At 42.1% G+C, this 13,771-nt stretch overlaps 1 protein-coding gene across 4 annotated transcripts in view; it reads right to left on the bottom strand.

Annotated features, from left to right (window-relative positions):
- PATJ (PATJ crumbs cell polarity complex component) overlaps window positions 1-13,771 on the bottom strand; it is a 336,460-nt gene that overhangs the window by 73,400 nt on the left and 249,289 nt on the right. The window lies entirely within an intron of this gene.

The following is a 13,771-nucleotide window of genomic DNA, read 5'->3' on the forward strand; positions in this document are numbered from 1 at the left end:
AAGGGAGTTCTTAGTGCCTTCAAAGCTGAGGTTCTGGGACATTCTAAGGTGTTGACTTTGCACAGGGGACCCCCTAAATAAGAAGGCTGAGGAAGGAGTGGGGAAAGATCAACTCATTTTGTGAAACAAACTGATAGAGCACATTCTGTGTGCGTTATGTTATAATCATCAGCACAGTACTATAAGCTCCTGAAAGAAAATGCTTTGTGGGCCAAGCAAATTACTCTGATCAAGAGAAGGAGCTTTCGAGTGGTGGACATAAAAAGCAAGACTGGGAATATTCTATATAATAGATAATAATGGGGATGTCCAGTTTACAATCACCAAAGCTGGTTAACTTCTATCCCAAAGTTGGGTAATCAACATGCCCTGTCTGTCCAGCCGAAGTAACTAGTCCAACGGTAGACATTTGAACCACACAAGAACATCCTGTGGATTTTCCAAAGTGGACCCAAGGGGAGAGAGTCAGCCCTTTCCTGGCCGAGAAGCTTAGGAGCTTTCGGTGGCCACACTCCCACTAGGCTAAGGAAGCAAGTCTGAGGGAGAAGAGAGTCAAAGAGACATGCAGAGACCTCTGGCAGCACCAGGATTCAGGTTCCAACTGTCCCTAAGGCTTTCACCCCTGCCTTCCCTGTAGTTATGTAAAAAGGACCTGCAGCCTATCAGTAAATCTCCCTTTGTCAGGTCAAGCAGAGGTTTTACAACTTGCAGTCAAGAGACTACTAATTAAAATGAGGTGGAATCCAGAAAAGGTCTATCAGGGAACAAACTCACAGGGGTCAAGCCGCAAGGTAGCTGACTGGAGATGAAGGAAGTGAACGGAGCCTAAGATAGCAAACTAGAGAGGGCTGCTCAGCTTAAAGGTAGTCAAAGTCAACAGTAGTCAAATTCAACGATTTTTAAAACCTGCCTCTCAGACACAAATTGTCTCCTGCGGATTTGGGTCCTTTGCGGATTTGGGTCCTTGGACTCCCACTCTGTAGCATGTGGATACACTAGAAAAGGACAGCTTTGCCTCAATCAGTCCCACCCTAACCCCCCCCCCCCACACCTGACCGCTTGGATTAGCTGACATCCTATCAGCAAGAGCTCCCCAGCACCTTCCTGGGCCCTTCTACAGTACTTGGCAACACTGGGAATTACTTAGGTAAAGTTGGATGTCAATCCTGACTGTGACACTTAGCTGAGTCTCTGAGCCTTGGTTTCCTTACCAATCAAAGGGGATAGTAATAGGCTCAATCTGGGGCATCTGGGTGGCTCAGCCATTAAGCGTCTGCCTTCGGCTCAGGGCATGATCCCAGGGTCCTGGGATCGGGCCCTGCATCAGGCTCCCTGCTAGGTGGGAAGCCTGCTTCTCCCTCTCACACTCCCCCTGCTTGTGTTCCCTCTCTCGCTGTCTCTTTGTCAAGTAAATAAATAAAATCTTAAAAAAAAAAGGCTCAATCTCTTATAAAATAGAAATTAATACATTTAGAATGATGCCTTTTGGAGCACCTAGGAAATGCTGTGAAAGCGTTAGCTGACATTATTCTCAGCAGTTCTGAAAGCACCTTCAAGATAAGATTTATGCGTCTTGTTCACTGTGGTATGTCCTGTGGCGGGCATGGTGTCCGGGACATAATAGGCCTTCAATACTAAACTTGCTTAATTTCTGCTGCCTTTGAAGGATAAGATATACGATATGGGTTTTGGATTATAGGACCTTAAAAAAGATGGTGACAAGTAAGACATCTCCAGAGAAGTGAAAACTTTACAGGTTCAAAGAACAAAGTGTGAGCAGCACAAGGTTTCTGACAAGCTCTGGAATTCAGAAACTAGGGCCCTAGACACAGGTAAGAAGGTCCGAGTTCTGGGCTCTGCCAACGCGTCATTTTCCTTCGCTGGGTCCTAATAATTGTGATTGCAATTGTGCTAATAATTATGATTGTAAGGTTATTTTCTCAGTTTAGAAAAATCTGATAAGCAATAGCTTCCTTCCAGGCAAGTTGAATTTCACGTAACGAGTCTTCACAGCAGACCAGTTAAAGGGGTTGGGAGTGAAAGCAAGCGAGCAGACGTCAAAGATGGGAATTTGTGTTAAAAATGTGCACCTCTGTTTCTGCTGTCTCTGAGTTCATGAGGTTACCTTTACTTGCTACCCTCGGGTCTCTATATTATCTTCATTTACGATGCAGAGGGAGAGAGAATGGAGGAAAAAGCCAAAAGCTTTCCTCTTGTGACTTTCACGAAGGGAATAGACTTGACTGTAAATCTATTGTCTTTTTTTATGACCAGGATAGGGAAATTTATCATGTAGGCAAATCTCAAGTGATTTTCAGAAATACAAGATATAAAGTACAATGAGCTGTGAAAAATGCCACATATTCGAATGCACTTGAACTCTGCCATTGGCAATTTGCGTACTATCACAAAAGAGAGGCCGGTGCTGACTCAGACACATTCTCTCTGGCTTCTATACAAGGGAATTCCTAGGCTCTTGTTATAGACGCAATTTTCATATTGGATCTGAAACAGAAAATAGGATTCACACAGTGACATCTGCTCCCTTAGCCAAACTAGAAATCCTGCAGTTCTTGAAGGACTAAAAATTGGGGATAAAAATGGATTTTAAGTACACAGTCCAGCTGTTTACAAATGAGCAGGATATACATCTGAGAATTCCAGCCCGGAATTAAGACCTATAATCACCAGACACATATTTTAACCTATTTTTCCAAACTTGGATGCTGGCACTTTAAAAACAATTAGGAATAATTTTTAATCAAGCCCAGTAGTCAAAATCGATAAACTAATGTCAATTATACTTCATTAAAAAAATTTTTAAAGCAAAATGAAACATAAAAATAGATAAAATGAACCTGCACCAGAAATCACATGGCATATTATTACCTTAACAGTTAAAATTCTAGGGGCGCCTGGGTGGCTCAGTCAGTTGAGTGTCTACCTTCAGCTCAGGTCATGATCCCAGGGCCCTGGGATCAAGCCTGCATTAGGCTCCCTGCTCAGTGGGGGAGTCTGCTACTCCCTCTCCCTCTGCCCCTCCCTCTGCTTCTCCTCTCCCTCTTTCTCTGTCTCAAATAAATAAAATCTTTAAAAAAAAAAATTCTACACTGAACTCATTATCTTCCTCTACAAATCTATTTTTTCTCATTTCTTTCATGTTATTGTTTTAAAAATTAGAGACAGTATCAGCCTCCTATTTACCCAGGTTCAAAACCAAAGTCAGCTTTTACTAATCTCTCTCCTTGCCTGCTTTGATTCAATCATTTGCAAAACAGATCCTTTCAGACTTTGGGATTTCACAGACCAGAAAATTGTCAAAAGAACATTGGGATTATAGAGATACTCTTCCCCCTCCCCCCCCCCCGCCCCAAGTAATGAAAACTAAAGAAATATAGGTTGGAGCACATGAATTTGCCATTTTGTAAGTCAAGAAATGGTCAAGTATCAGTGATTTCAGAGGGTTCAACCTATTAAAGTCCTCTCCTCCCAATTACTACCATATATCATTACCATAATGTCACATAGGAAGAGCCATTTTAACACTAAAAATTTAGGTAGGGCACAGTTTTAAAGGGCAGTCCATGAAATTGAATAGATTTAGCTTTATGCAGAACTCTCCATGTGGTTGTTTTTCATATTTCCCATAAATCAATGGAAACTCACAGATCCCCATGGGTCTAACTCTTTAGTATTATCTGAATAGAAGAGAAAGCTTGGACTTTGGAGTCGGATAGTGGTTTACATCCAAATTTCTCTACCTCTAGGTTATGACAAACTAGACTTCTCTAAACTTCAGCTTCTTCATAGGTTAATGTCAACGATCTCTTGGAGAGGCAGTGTGCCATGATCAGGCATGTGAGTCCAGCACATAAGGCTCTGAATCCTTACTGTGACACTTAGTGCCCCTAAGCCTTTGGGCAAGTGAATTAACTTCTGGAATACTCAGGTCACTCATCTGCAAAACGGAGACGGTAATAATAATGCTTTCATGATAGGGAGAATGGAGAGAAACACCCTGTTCAGGCCCTAACAGATAGTAAGTGCTCAATAAATGGTGGAGGGTATTATCATTATTACTACTACTGTTTTTGTCAGGACAAATGAGGTAATATTTTAAAAGTGCCTTCCTTCTTACGGAGAAATCTGAAATTCAGTATACAAGAAGGAATGCATGAGATCAATGGCAGCTACGCTTTCCCAGCACTTCCTAGGTGCTCCAAAAGGCATCATTCTAAGTGTACTAATTTCTGTTTTATAGGAGATTGAGCCTATTACTATCCCCATTTGATTGATAAGGAAACTAAGGCTCAGAGACTTAACTAAGTGTCACAGCCAGGATTGGCATCCAACTTTCCCTAAGTAATTCCCAGTGTTGCCAAGTACTGTAGAAGGGCCCAGGAAGGTGCTGGGGAGCTCCTGCTGATAGGATGTCAGCTAATCCAAGTGGTCAGGTGGGGGGGGGTTAGGGTGGGACTGATTGAGGCAAAGCTGTCCTTTTCTAGTGTATCCACATGCTACAGAGTGGGAGTCCAAGGACCCAAATCCGCAGGAGACAATTTGTGTCTGAGAGGCAGGTTTTAAAAATCATTGATTTTCACGAATTTGAATTGGATTAGGCTGAGCAGCCCTCTCAAGCCTGTTGTCTTATACCCAGTCCACTTCATTCATCCTTCCCCACAAATGTGTTCTTTCTCCTAGCTTTCTTTTCTCAGTAGAAGCACCCACCACCCAGTCAGTCAGCTGCCACGATGCATGGAAGTCAGTCTTGGTCCCTGTCCTCCTCCATCAACTTTCATCGCAGTTACTCTGCCAACTTTTTAATTCTCTCCCTGCCTTCAAGCTTTGACATTTTCTAAGGGATTTTTCAGAGGGCATTCGGTCTTTTCAAATGGCTCACCCCATCATCATCTGTTAAAAACCAGTCCAAAGGCTTCCATTGGTCCCCGAGGCTTTCCACCACCCAGCCCCTGGCCACTCTGCCTGAATGGCCACAGCTCTGTCTCCAGTATTAGTCCCGGGATGCAGACTCAGGTGTCTACAGGTGATGGGGATGCGGGAAGCAGGCTGGGGTGAGGGAATGCTGGAAAAGTAGGGGCAGAAATAAACTGGAAGTGCATAAATGATTTATGGGGCAGCTTGGAATACTGGTCTGTTTTGAGGAGAAAAGCAAAACCAGGATTTTTATGTAAGTATTTCCTGATTTATAAAATCAAACATCATAAGAACTCATCACGGAGGTGAATTAAGATCTGGACTGGACTCTGACAGCCAGTTTGTGACCTCTGCATCAGACCGAATGAAAGAGGTCTTATTTACCTTTACATTCCTAGAGCTTGACACATCACAGGTTCTCAGGAACTGTGTACTGAATAATGAGAGTCTTGGCACACCTAGATTTTTTATAGGCAAAATCTGGGGTTAACAATAGCTACATTTACGGAGCCCTTGCTGCATGCCAAGCACTGTGCTAAGCATTTCATGTCTAAAATCATACTCCATTCTCACAACAGAGGTGGACATCCTCTTCTTCCATTTTTGGATGAAGAATGCAGACAGACAGGATGAGGCATGTTTTCCTAGTGAAGAGAACAGGTGAAATTTAAGTCTGTCCAGATTTCAGAGCCCACGATTTGTATCTGATTGCCTCTGTCATCTGAGAAAGCGAGTACTATCAGGCCATTTGGAGACATGGGTAGTATCTATAACACTCAACACTGATTTTTCAATAGGTGTGTTTGAAAATTTTATATGGATCAAGCATAGCAAGTGGAGAGTAAAAAGTGTTCCTAAAATGTTGCTATTGGAGCTGGTGGAGACTGAAATGGTAGAATGCATGGCCAGTTACAGCGTGAATTTCCATGTCACAGCTCATTGAGGTTAGCGATAGTTAATTCAGAAACGACTCATGCTTCCTCAGGCATCTCGTTACCCCGTACATTCCAAAATCTCCACAAAGAACCCATAGGTTGAGGCCACTCTGAGCTGACTGACACACTCTCATTTTTCTGTTCTTGCCCTAAGGAGCAAAACTATTTCACAATGAAAGATAACAGTAAAAATACGGTTGGAAAAATCTAAACGTTTTTGAAAATTTCTGAAAAATCTAAAATGTTATTGAGACAGCTGTATCAGATCTGTGATGACAAGGATCACTGGACACATAGACACACGGACTATATTGTTGTGAAGCAGTTTCACATATTGGGGAAAGAACGCTGAGCACATCTGTTAGGGGCATTTCCTAGCAGGTCTGTCTTGGGTTGCTGGCCAAGGGCTGGGATGATGCTTGTTCTCCAGACCCAGACGGTACAACAGTTGCCATTTAAATAGCTCTACACCTGCCTTCAGAGGAACGTTTTAAAGTATACATAGAGCAGAAAGTTTGCATACCGAGGGCAAGAAAGGTAAATTCCTTTACTGGCAACTTTCTGTGGAACTTGCATTACCTTGCTGTTCATTAAAATCTTTGCACAGAGTATGAGAATATATAGCTGTCACCATTGCTTCTGGATGGCCACTGCCACAATGAACTTCCAGCTCGTCAGGCAGCATCCAGCCCAGCCCCTGTCCAAGCTAACCACCACATCACAGCTCCAGTGCAGAGTCACCTTCTAGGGCCCCGCAGGGCCTCCCATTGCTTTCAGCGCAGAGATCCCCTCGTTAACGTGGCCTGGCTCCAGCTTGGTGTTCGTGTCACCAGTCCTGGTAACCATGAACTTTCATACTTTCAGTTCACCAGACGCCCCAAGGCTCTAACATCACCTCGCACCCTTCCTTCTTTCTTCTTTGCTACATTCCCAGTACCATCAGCTTCTCCTTCCGATTTCAGTTCCTCTCCCTGGGAAAGCCCTCCCTGACTACGTCAAATCCCCCTTTAAATGCTCCCTTAGCACCAAGCACCTCCAGTTTTTAGCTTTGCTCAAAGTTGAGATTTCAATCTATTTGTGATATTATTTGAATGACGTCTGTCTCCCATGAAGACTGGAAACAACACAGGAAGAGAGTTTTGTCGGTTTACCTTCTGTAGCATCGTCCCAGGATCGAGCACAGAATGCAGTAAGAGGCAAAGTGCAGGAATTTATAAGATGGACAAAGAATCTGGGCCTTTTCCACCAGGGATTATTGAACACTGGCAAAACATCCCAGAAGGTGGAAAGACTATACGTTACAAGTTCCATGCATAGGATCACATTGTAGTTATTTAACAGATTCACAGAATTTCTAGAGGTTACCTCAACATTGCTCGTTTGATTTCACTTTGTGGATTATCTATATTCTTACTTCTCCTCTTTCCTCTCCTGCTCCTGTTTTTTAAAAATGTTTTTATTGATATATAATTAACATACCACAAAACGCCCCCATCTCAAGTATACAACACAATGGTTTCTGCATTCAGAGTTGTACAAATATCATCACAATCTAAGTTTAGAACTTTTTCATAACCTCAACAAGAAATCCTATACCCATTAGGGTCACTCCCATCCCCCGCCCACACCCCCAGCCATAGGCGGCCACTAATTTACTTTCTGTCTCTATGGGTGTGCCTCCTCTTGACATTTCATACACATAGTATGTGGTTGTAGCACCACGTATCAGTATCAGGACTTCATTATCTTTCATTCCACTGCATAACATACCACATTTTATTTATTCATTTGTCAGTTGGTGGACATTTAGGCTGTTTCCATTTTGGGGCTATTATGAATAATGCTGCTATGGACACTGGTGTACAAGTTTTTGTGTAGATATGTTTTCTTTTCTCTTGGGTGTACCCCTAGGAGTGAAATTATGATAATTATGCTTAATATTGTGAAGAACTGCCAACTATTTTCTCAACTGGCGACACTACTTCATATTCCCACCAGCAACGTATGAGAGTTCCATTCGCTCCTCCTCCTCGCCAGCACTTGCTATTATCTGCCTTTTTGATTACAGTCCTCCTAGTAGGTGTAAAGTGGTATTTCATTGTGGTTTTGGTATGCATTTAATTCCCTAATGGTTAATGAGGTTGGGCATCTTTTCATGTGCTTACTGGCCATTTGTTTGTCTTTAGAGAAATGCCTATTCAGATCCTTACCCACTTTTCAATTGCTTTGTCTTTTTATTATTTTGTGGTAAGCTAGTTGCTTTAAAATGGTTTTACTGGCTATTAATATCTGTTACAGCAGGAAGAAGGAGACAGACAAGAACAAAAAAAAAGTAAACTGGTTTTACATCAAAGCTGACAATTACGGTATTTGACAGAGTTAGAGATCCCAAAGGTGGTAGCAAGAACAGAGGTTAGCTACTTAGAAGGAGAGGGTACTATCCCTTCCTTCCCTTCCGTCGCTCCTTCCTTCCCACTAGCCACTGAGCTTCGAAACACAGCAAGTTGATGTGAACACTTGTCCTCAAACACCTCAAGCTCTTTAAGAAGTGCTAAGAGTTCTGCTCATCACTGACTCTTCTGCACACAGCAAAACATACTCGATTAATATTTGTTGTTTGAACAAACAGACCACACAGTTGATTATTTCTGATATTCCAGAAAGACTCTCTATGTGAACTATACAACGAAGAGAAGATGGGCTTTCGGAGCAAAAAGAACTGGGGTTGAGTCCCAGCCATACCACCCACCTGCTGCGAGACCTTAGGAACATACCTGCCACCTCTCAGCCTCACTACCTCGTCAGTAAAGTAGGGCCAATGATACATGCAGTGTTGGGTTAAATAAGATAACCAGCATGAAAACAACTAACAGGTCAGCTTCTCGAAAAATTTGAGTCCTTCGTTTTATGATACATCTATTTGGAGGTCGATATAACTTTACTTGTCGATGTAAAAGGTGCATTTCTGTATATCTGTTTCTATTAGCCAATTTTCTATGTTGAAGTTCAAGATTTAGATAAAAGGGAATGAAAATCATGAAGTTCGGATCCCAATGTAACTTTCTCGTTGTCCTTTGACTTCAGTGTTGTTCCAAGTCTGTATCTCTCTGAAAGGCAGTAGTGCACAGAGGTTTAGAGACTAGCTTCCAGCCTCACAGTGCATGGACCTGGATCTTTGCTTCACTGGGTGATGGATTATTTATTTGCTTATTTCATTTTAGATTTATTTATTTGAGGAAGGGAGGGGTAGAGGGAGAGAATCTTCAAGCAGACTCCTCTCTAAGCACGGAGGATGCAGAGCTTGATTCCAGGAACCCGAGATCATGACTTGAGCCGGAACCAAGAGTCGCGTGCTCACCTGACTGAGCCACCCAGGCGCCCCCCGCTGGGTGATTATTTAATGTCTCACTGCCTCTGCTTCCTCACCTCTTAAATGGGGATAATACTAGTACTAACCTCATAGTATTATGTAAATGAGCTTAGAGTATGTTTAGCACATAGGCATTCAATAAACACTGCCTATTATGATCAGCATTTGCATTTTTCAGGTTGAAAAATTGACTTCGGTTTTCTAAGTTACACCTGAATGCTTCACTTACAACAGCGAATCCTTCTGTGGCTAACACTAAATGTTTTAATCAGAACAACAGCAGCAGCAGCACTGACAACAACTCACCCTGCACAGAGATTCCAGTGCACTCTGACAGGGTTCTGCACACTACCGTATAGCTGGTACCTCCTCAGTTCTCACCAACTGTGGTTTCTGTCTCCCATTTTATAGATGCAGAAACGGAGGCACAGAAAGGTTACGTGTCTAGGATTATACTGCTAGTCAATGGTAGAGTCAGGATTTGAATCTAAGTAGTCTGGCTCTAATGTTTGTACTCTTCATAATTTAGTTATACTGCTTCAAAAGAGTATATTAATGCAGATATTCTCAACATGATAAAAACAGGCTGAAGGGCGCCTGGGTGGCTCAGTTGGTTAAACATCTGCTTTTGGCTCAGGTCATGATCTCAGGGTCCTGGGACTGAGTCCCACGTTGGGCTTCCTACTCAGCAGGGAGTCTGCTTCTCCCTCTCCATCTGCCTCCCCCCCACCCCGCTTATATTCTCTCTCGCTCTCACTCTCTCTCTCAAGTAAATGAAATCTTAAAAAACCAACCAAAGAACATAGGTTGATATCCAAAAGATTAAGATAATTACTTTAGGGATTCATGACCTTCTGTGTCAAGATACCAGGGAGTCAAAGACCCTTCAGTATGAGCCCCAGCTTTTCCCATTTCCCATTTTGTGATCTTCCACTAAGCAGATTAAGGTCTCATCTGTAAGTCTGGGATAAATAAGTCCTGCCCTACTTTTTACATAGGGTTATTTTGGGGATAAAATTGAATAAGATCACAAAGTATCATTTTAGAAAAAAATTAGATATTAAAAAATTAAGCTAATGAGGCAATGACGCTTTGTTTTGCAAATCACAAAGCTCTGTGCAGATAGCTTTTTAAAAGTTCCTTTCAAAAGGCTTAAAAACATAGTCTTAACAGGCTCTCACCTAGACTTCTGAAATAGATTCCAGACACTTCCCTGCCTCCAGTCTCTCACAATTGGAATCTATGTTTCACAAACCATCATCTGATCAGTTGTCTAAAAACAAGTTATTCTCCCTTTAAAAATATTTTAGAGAAAGCCAGTACCTACTGAAGTTATTATAAACCCCTTGGCTGTGAATCTGGGGACTACTGAGATATGGACCAAAGCCAACCAGAACTGAACGGTGGAAACAGTCCTGGAATATGCTGACCCACGGTTTAATCTTAGCTCTGAAAGCAGGTAGTCTTGAAGAATTTAATAGCTCTCTGAAGGACAGTTTCTCAGAGGTGGTACCTTGTGTCTCCATGGATCCATGCAATACCGAAGACACTGACGGAGCACTGAGCACATAAAGATGAATAAATTCATCTATAATTCACAGCATATAGTCCCTTCAGTTCTGTGAGTCTACTGTTCAAACCGTATTGCCCATTGTTGCCCTACAAAAGCCCAACACTTACTCTCTACTCCATAATCCACACTGACGGAGCTGGTAAACCTATCTAGGCCAACCTCACCAGTCAATTGTCTTCTCATCTTCAGAGGTTTACCTTAAATGCCATGATGTTAAGAAACCCTTCTTAATCCCTGAATGAGATGGTCTTCCTCCCACTTTGGAACACATGCAACATAGTGCTTTTTTTTCTCTAATATACTTCTGCATGTATGATTTTCCAGATACAAATTCTATTATCCTCAAGGCTGGTGTTTCTCCTGGTCATTCCTGCAGGGGCCAGCATAGTGCCTGAGACAGACATATGTCCCCCATAAGAAGCAAGGAAGCAACTTTTAGAGGGTTAAGGCTTAGTGTTTCCAACTGTCCTGACATAAACAGGGGTGAAGAGAGTCAAGACCCATACATATCACATGCTGTCCTTTGACAAGATGCATTGGGCAACAATCCTAGGATGGTGTACCAACCCTTGCACCAATCTTTTAATAGAAATAATCATGATAACTAGTGACAATTAACAGTTATTAATACTTTATAACATGGTAACACATGTTAGGTTGTACCATATGAAATTCTTACCTACAAAAACAGCAATTTCTTATGACCCAAACTAACATTTTGCTAATCTGTTATCTATCTCCTTCCCCTACTTATTCCTGAAGAGAGACCACACGAGAGCAGGCATTTTTTTAAAAAAAATTAATTTATTTAATTATGGGGGGGAGGGGCAGAGAGAAGAGCAAGTCTCAGCCCGGAGCCCAATGTGGGGCTCTGTGGGGCTTGAGATCACAACCCTGAGATCCTGACCTGAGCCAAAATCAAGAGTCAGACACTTAACCAACTGTTGCCACTTAGGCGCCCTGAGAGCAGGCATTTTTCTACATTTTGTTCACTGTTGTACCTCTAGCGCCTGGAACATAGTGGCATTCAGTAAATATTTGTTGAATTAATGAATGAACTTGCTAAACACCAACTGTTTGCCTTATACTCTACTACATGATTTATACCTTATAGCCCATTTGTTTCCTCGTAACATCCTGAGTACAATACTTCTTCAGGTGAGAAAACTGAGGGTTGGTGAGGTCAAGTAACTCGTCCAAGACCACACTATTGACTAATGTTTTATGGTAGGCATCTGTATTTATACTATAAAAGTTGTTTAAATTAAGGCTATCTTTCCTCTCTCAACTAGACCATGCATTGATTCTACTGGAAACAGTGAGAAAGAATTGTAATACTAAAAAGAGAGGGAGGTGAGGAGGGGAGGGGAGGGAAAAAGAAAGGGAGACAGCAGTCAGGGGGTATGGGAAGGCTTCCATCTTGGTGAAATGGAGTATAAAACAGTATCTAAAAATTACCCCCAGCCCTTCAAGTCCTCTGCCTGAGGGTGGGAGCCTTCAATTGTCTTGACACTTGGAGACCCACCACTGGCAGTGGATAATGGATGGCTGTTGCCTGTAGCCTACAAGTGAATCTCTTTGGATTACCAGATTCTTCTGGCAAGCAAGGAAGTGTTCTCATCCTCTTTACCATTTCCTCTGTGGATTGTGTTGGAGGCTCCTACTTAGAAAATCCTGTTGCTTTACAAGACTTTCCTCTAACCTATCTATAGAGATACAGTGCCCCAAAAAACCACGTTAATAGTGTTTTTAAATGAAGGAGCTTTGAGTTCAAACCTTCTTGATGTTACTCTCTCCCCTTCCAGTGGAAATGTGCTGTTTATCTTTTAGAAAGGGAACAGTGTAACCTAGGGACACCTTGTTCAAGAACAATGGCTACAGTCTGTTAGTCGTGTTCTTGACCCCAGAGTTCTTGAGTCCCATTTACAATTTGTCCAAGAGTAGCCCATTGTCATTTCCACTTTTGCTGAAATGTCCTTTCCCTTCAGCCTGAAAGAATAGTTTCTTTTCTAGGACACAGAATCTAAGACAGTCCCAATATACATTTTCTAAAGGCTGAAAGAAGATAAATGATTTCTCAAACTCCCTGAAGTAAAATGAACAACTCGGTGCTGCCGTAAAATCAGGGTGACCCTCCCAAGTGATAATTCTTTGAGATTTGTAAGACATTTTGAAATAGAGAGAAAAAAAGCCCACATTTCTTTCTAGAACTTGTAGTCTAACCCTGTAAGCATAAGGCTGCAAAACAAAAAGATGGATTGTGAATGAAAGCATGGGAGTCAGACCAAATGGGGGTGAATCTCCAGGTCTACCACATTCTAGTGAGTGGCCTCTGGCAAGTTAGTGAACATCGTCAGTCCTGGGTTGCTTCATGTGTAAAAGGAAGGTATCGCCACCTGCACTATATAAGGATGAGGAGATGAATGTAGAATGCAGCACGGTACCCAGTACCCAGTACCCAGTACCCAGTAAAAGTTCAATAAGTGTCAAATAAAATATCAAGCATTAAAATATATACGGAGGGAGGGTTCTCTAAAACTGACTCTCTTTGGCGCAACCAGCCGGATCAGTTGGAAGAGCATGTGACTCTTGATCTTGGGGTTGTGAGTTCAAGCCCCACGCTAGGTGTAAAGATTACTGAAAAAACAGTAATTAACTTAAAAAACAAAACAAAACAAAACTGACTCTCTTCTAATGCTCCAGCCCCTGGGTGAGTTTAACCATCTTTTACTATGAATCAATGGATTACATTTAATGTCTTTTTCTGTGCCTTTAGGGACTAATCGAGGACAGCCCTAGCCTTAAAGAAACCTAATATTACACAAGATTAAAAGAGAAATTGCTTCTTTTGTCCCAGACAGCACAATTCAAGTGTGAAGAAAATAGGAGTATATGCTATTCGTTGGAATTAATGGGTCACTCCATATGGAAAAGCTTCTACTAGCTCAGAGATCAAGA

This window comes from Ursus arctos, unplaced genomic scaffold (assembly GCF_023065955.2).
Source record: "Ursus arctos isolate Adak ecotype North America unplaced genomic scaffold, UrsArc2.0 scaffold_12, whole genome shotgun sequence".
Taxonomy (NCBI): domain Eukaryota; kingdom Metazoa; phylum Chordata; class Mammalia; order Carnivora; family Ursidae; genus Ursus; species Ursus arctos.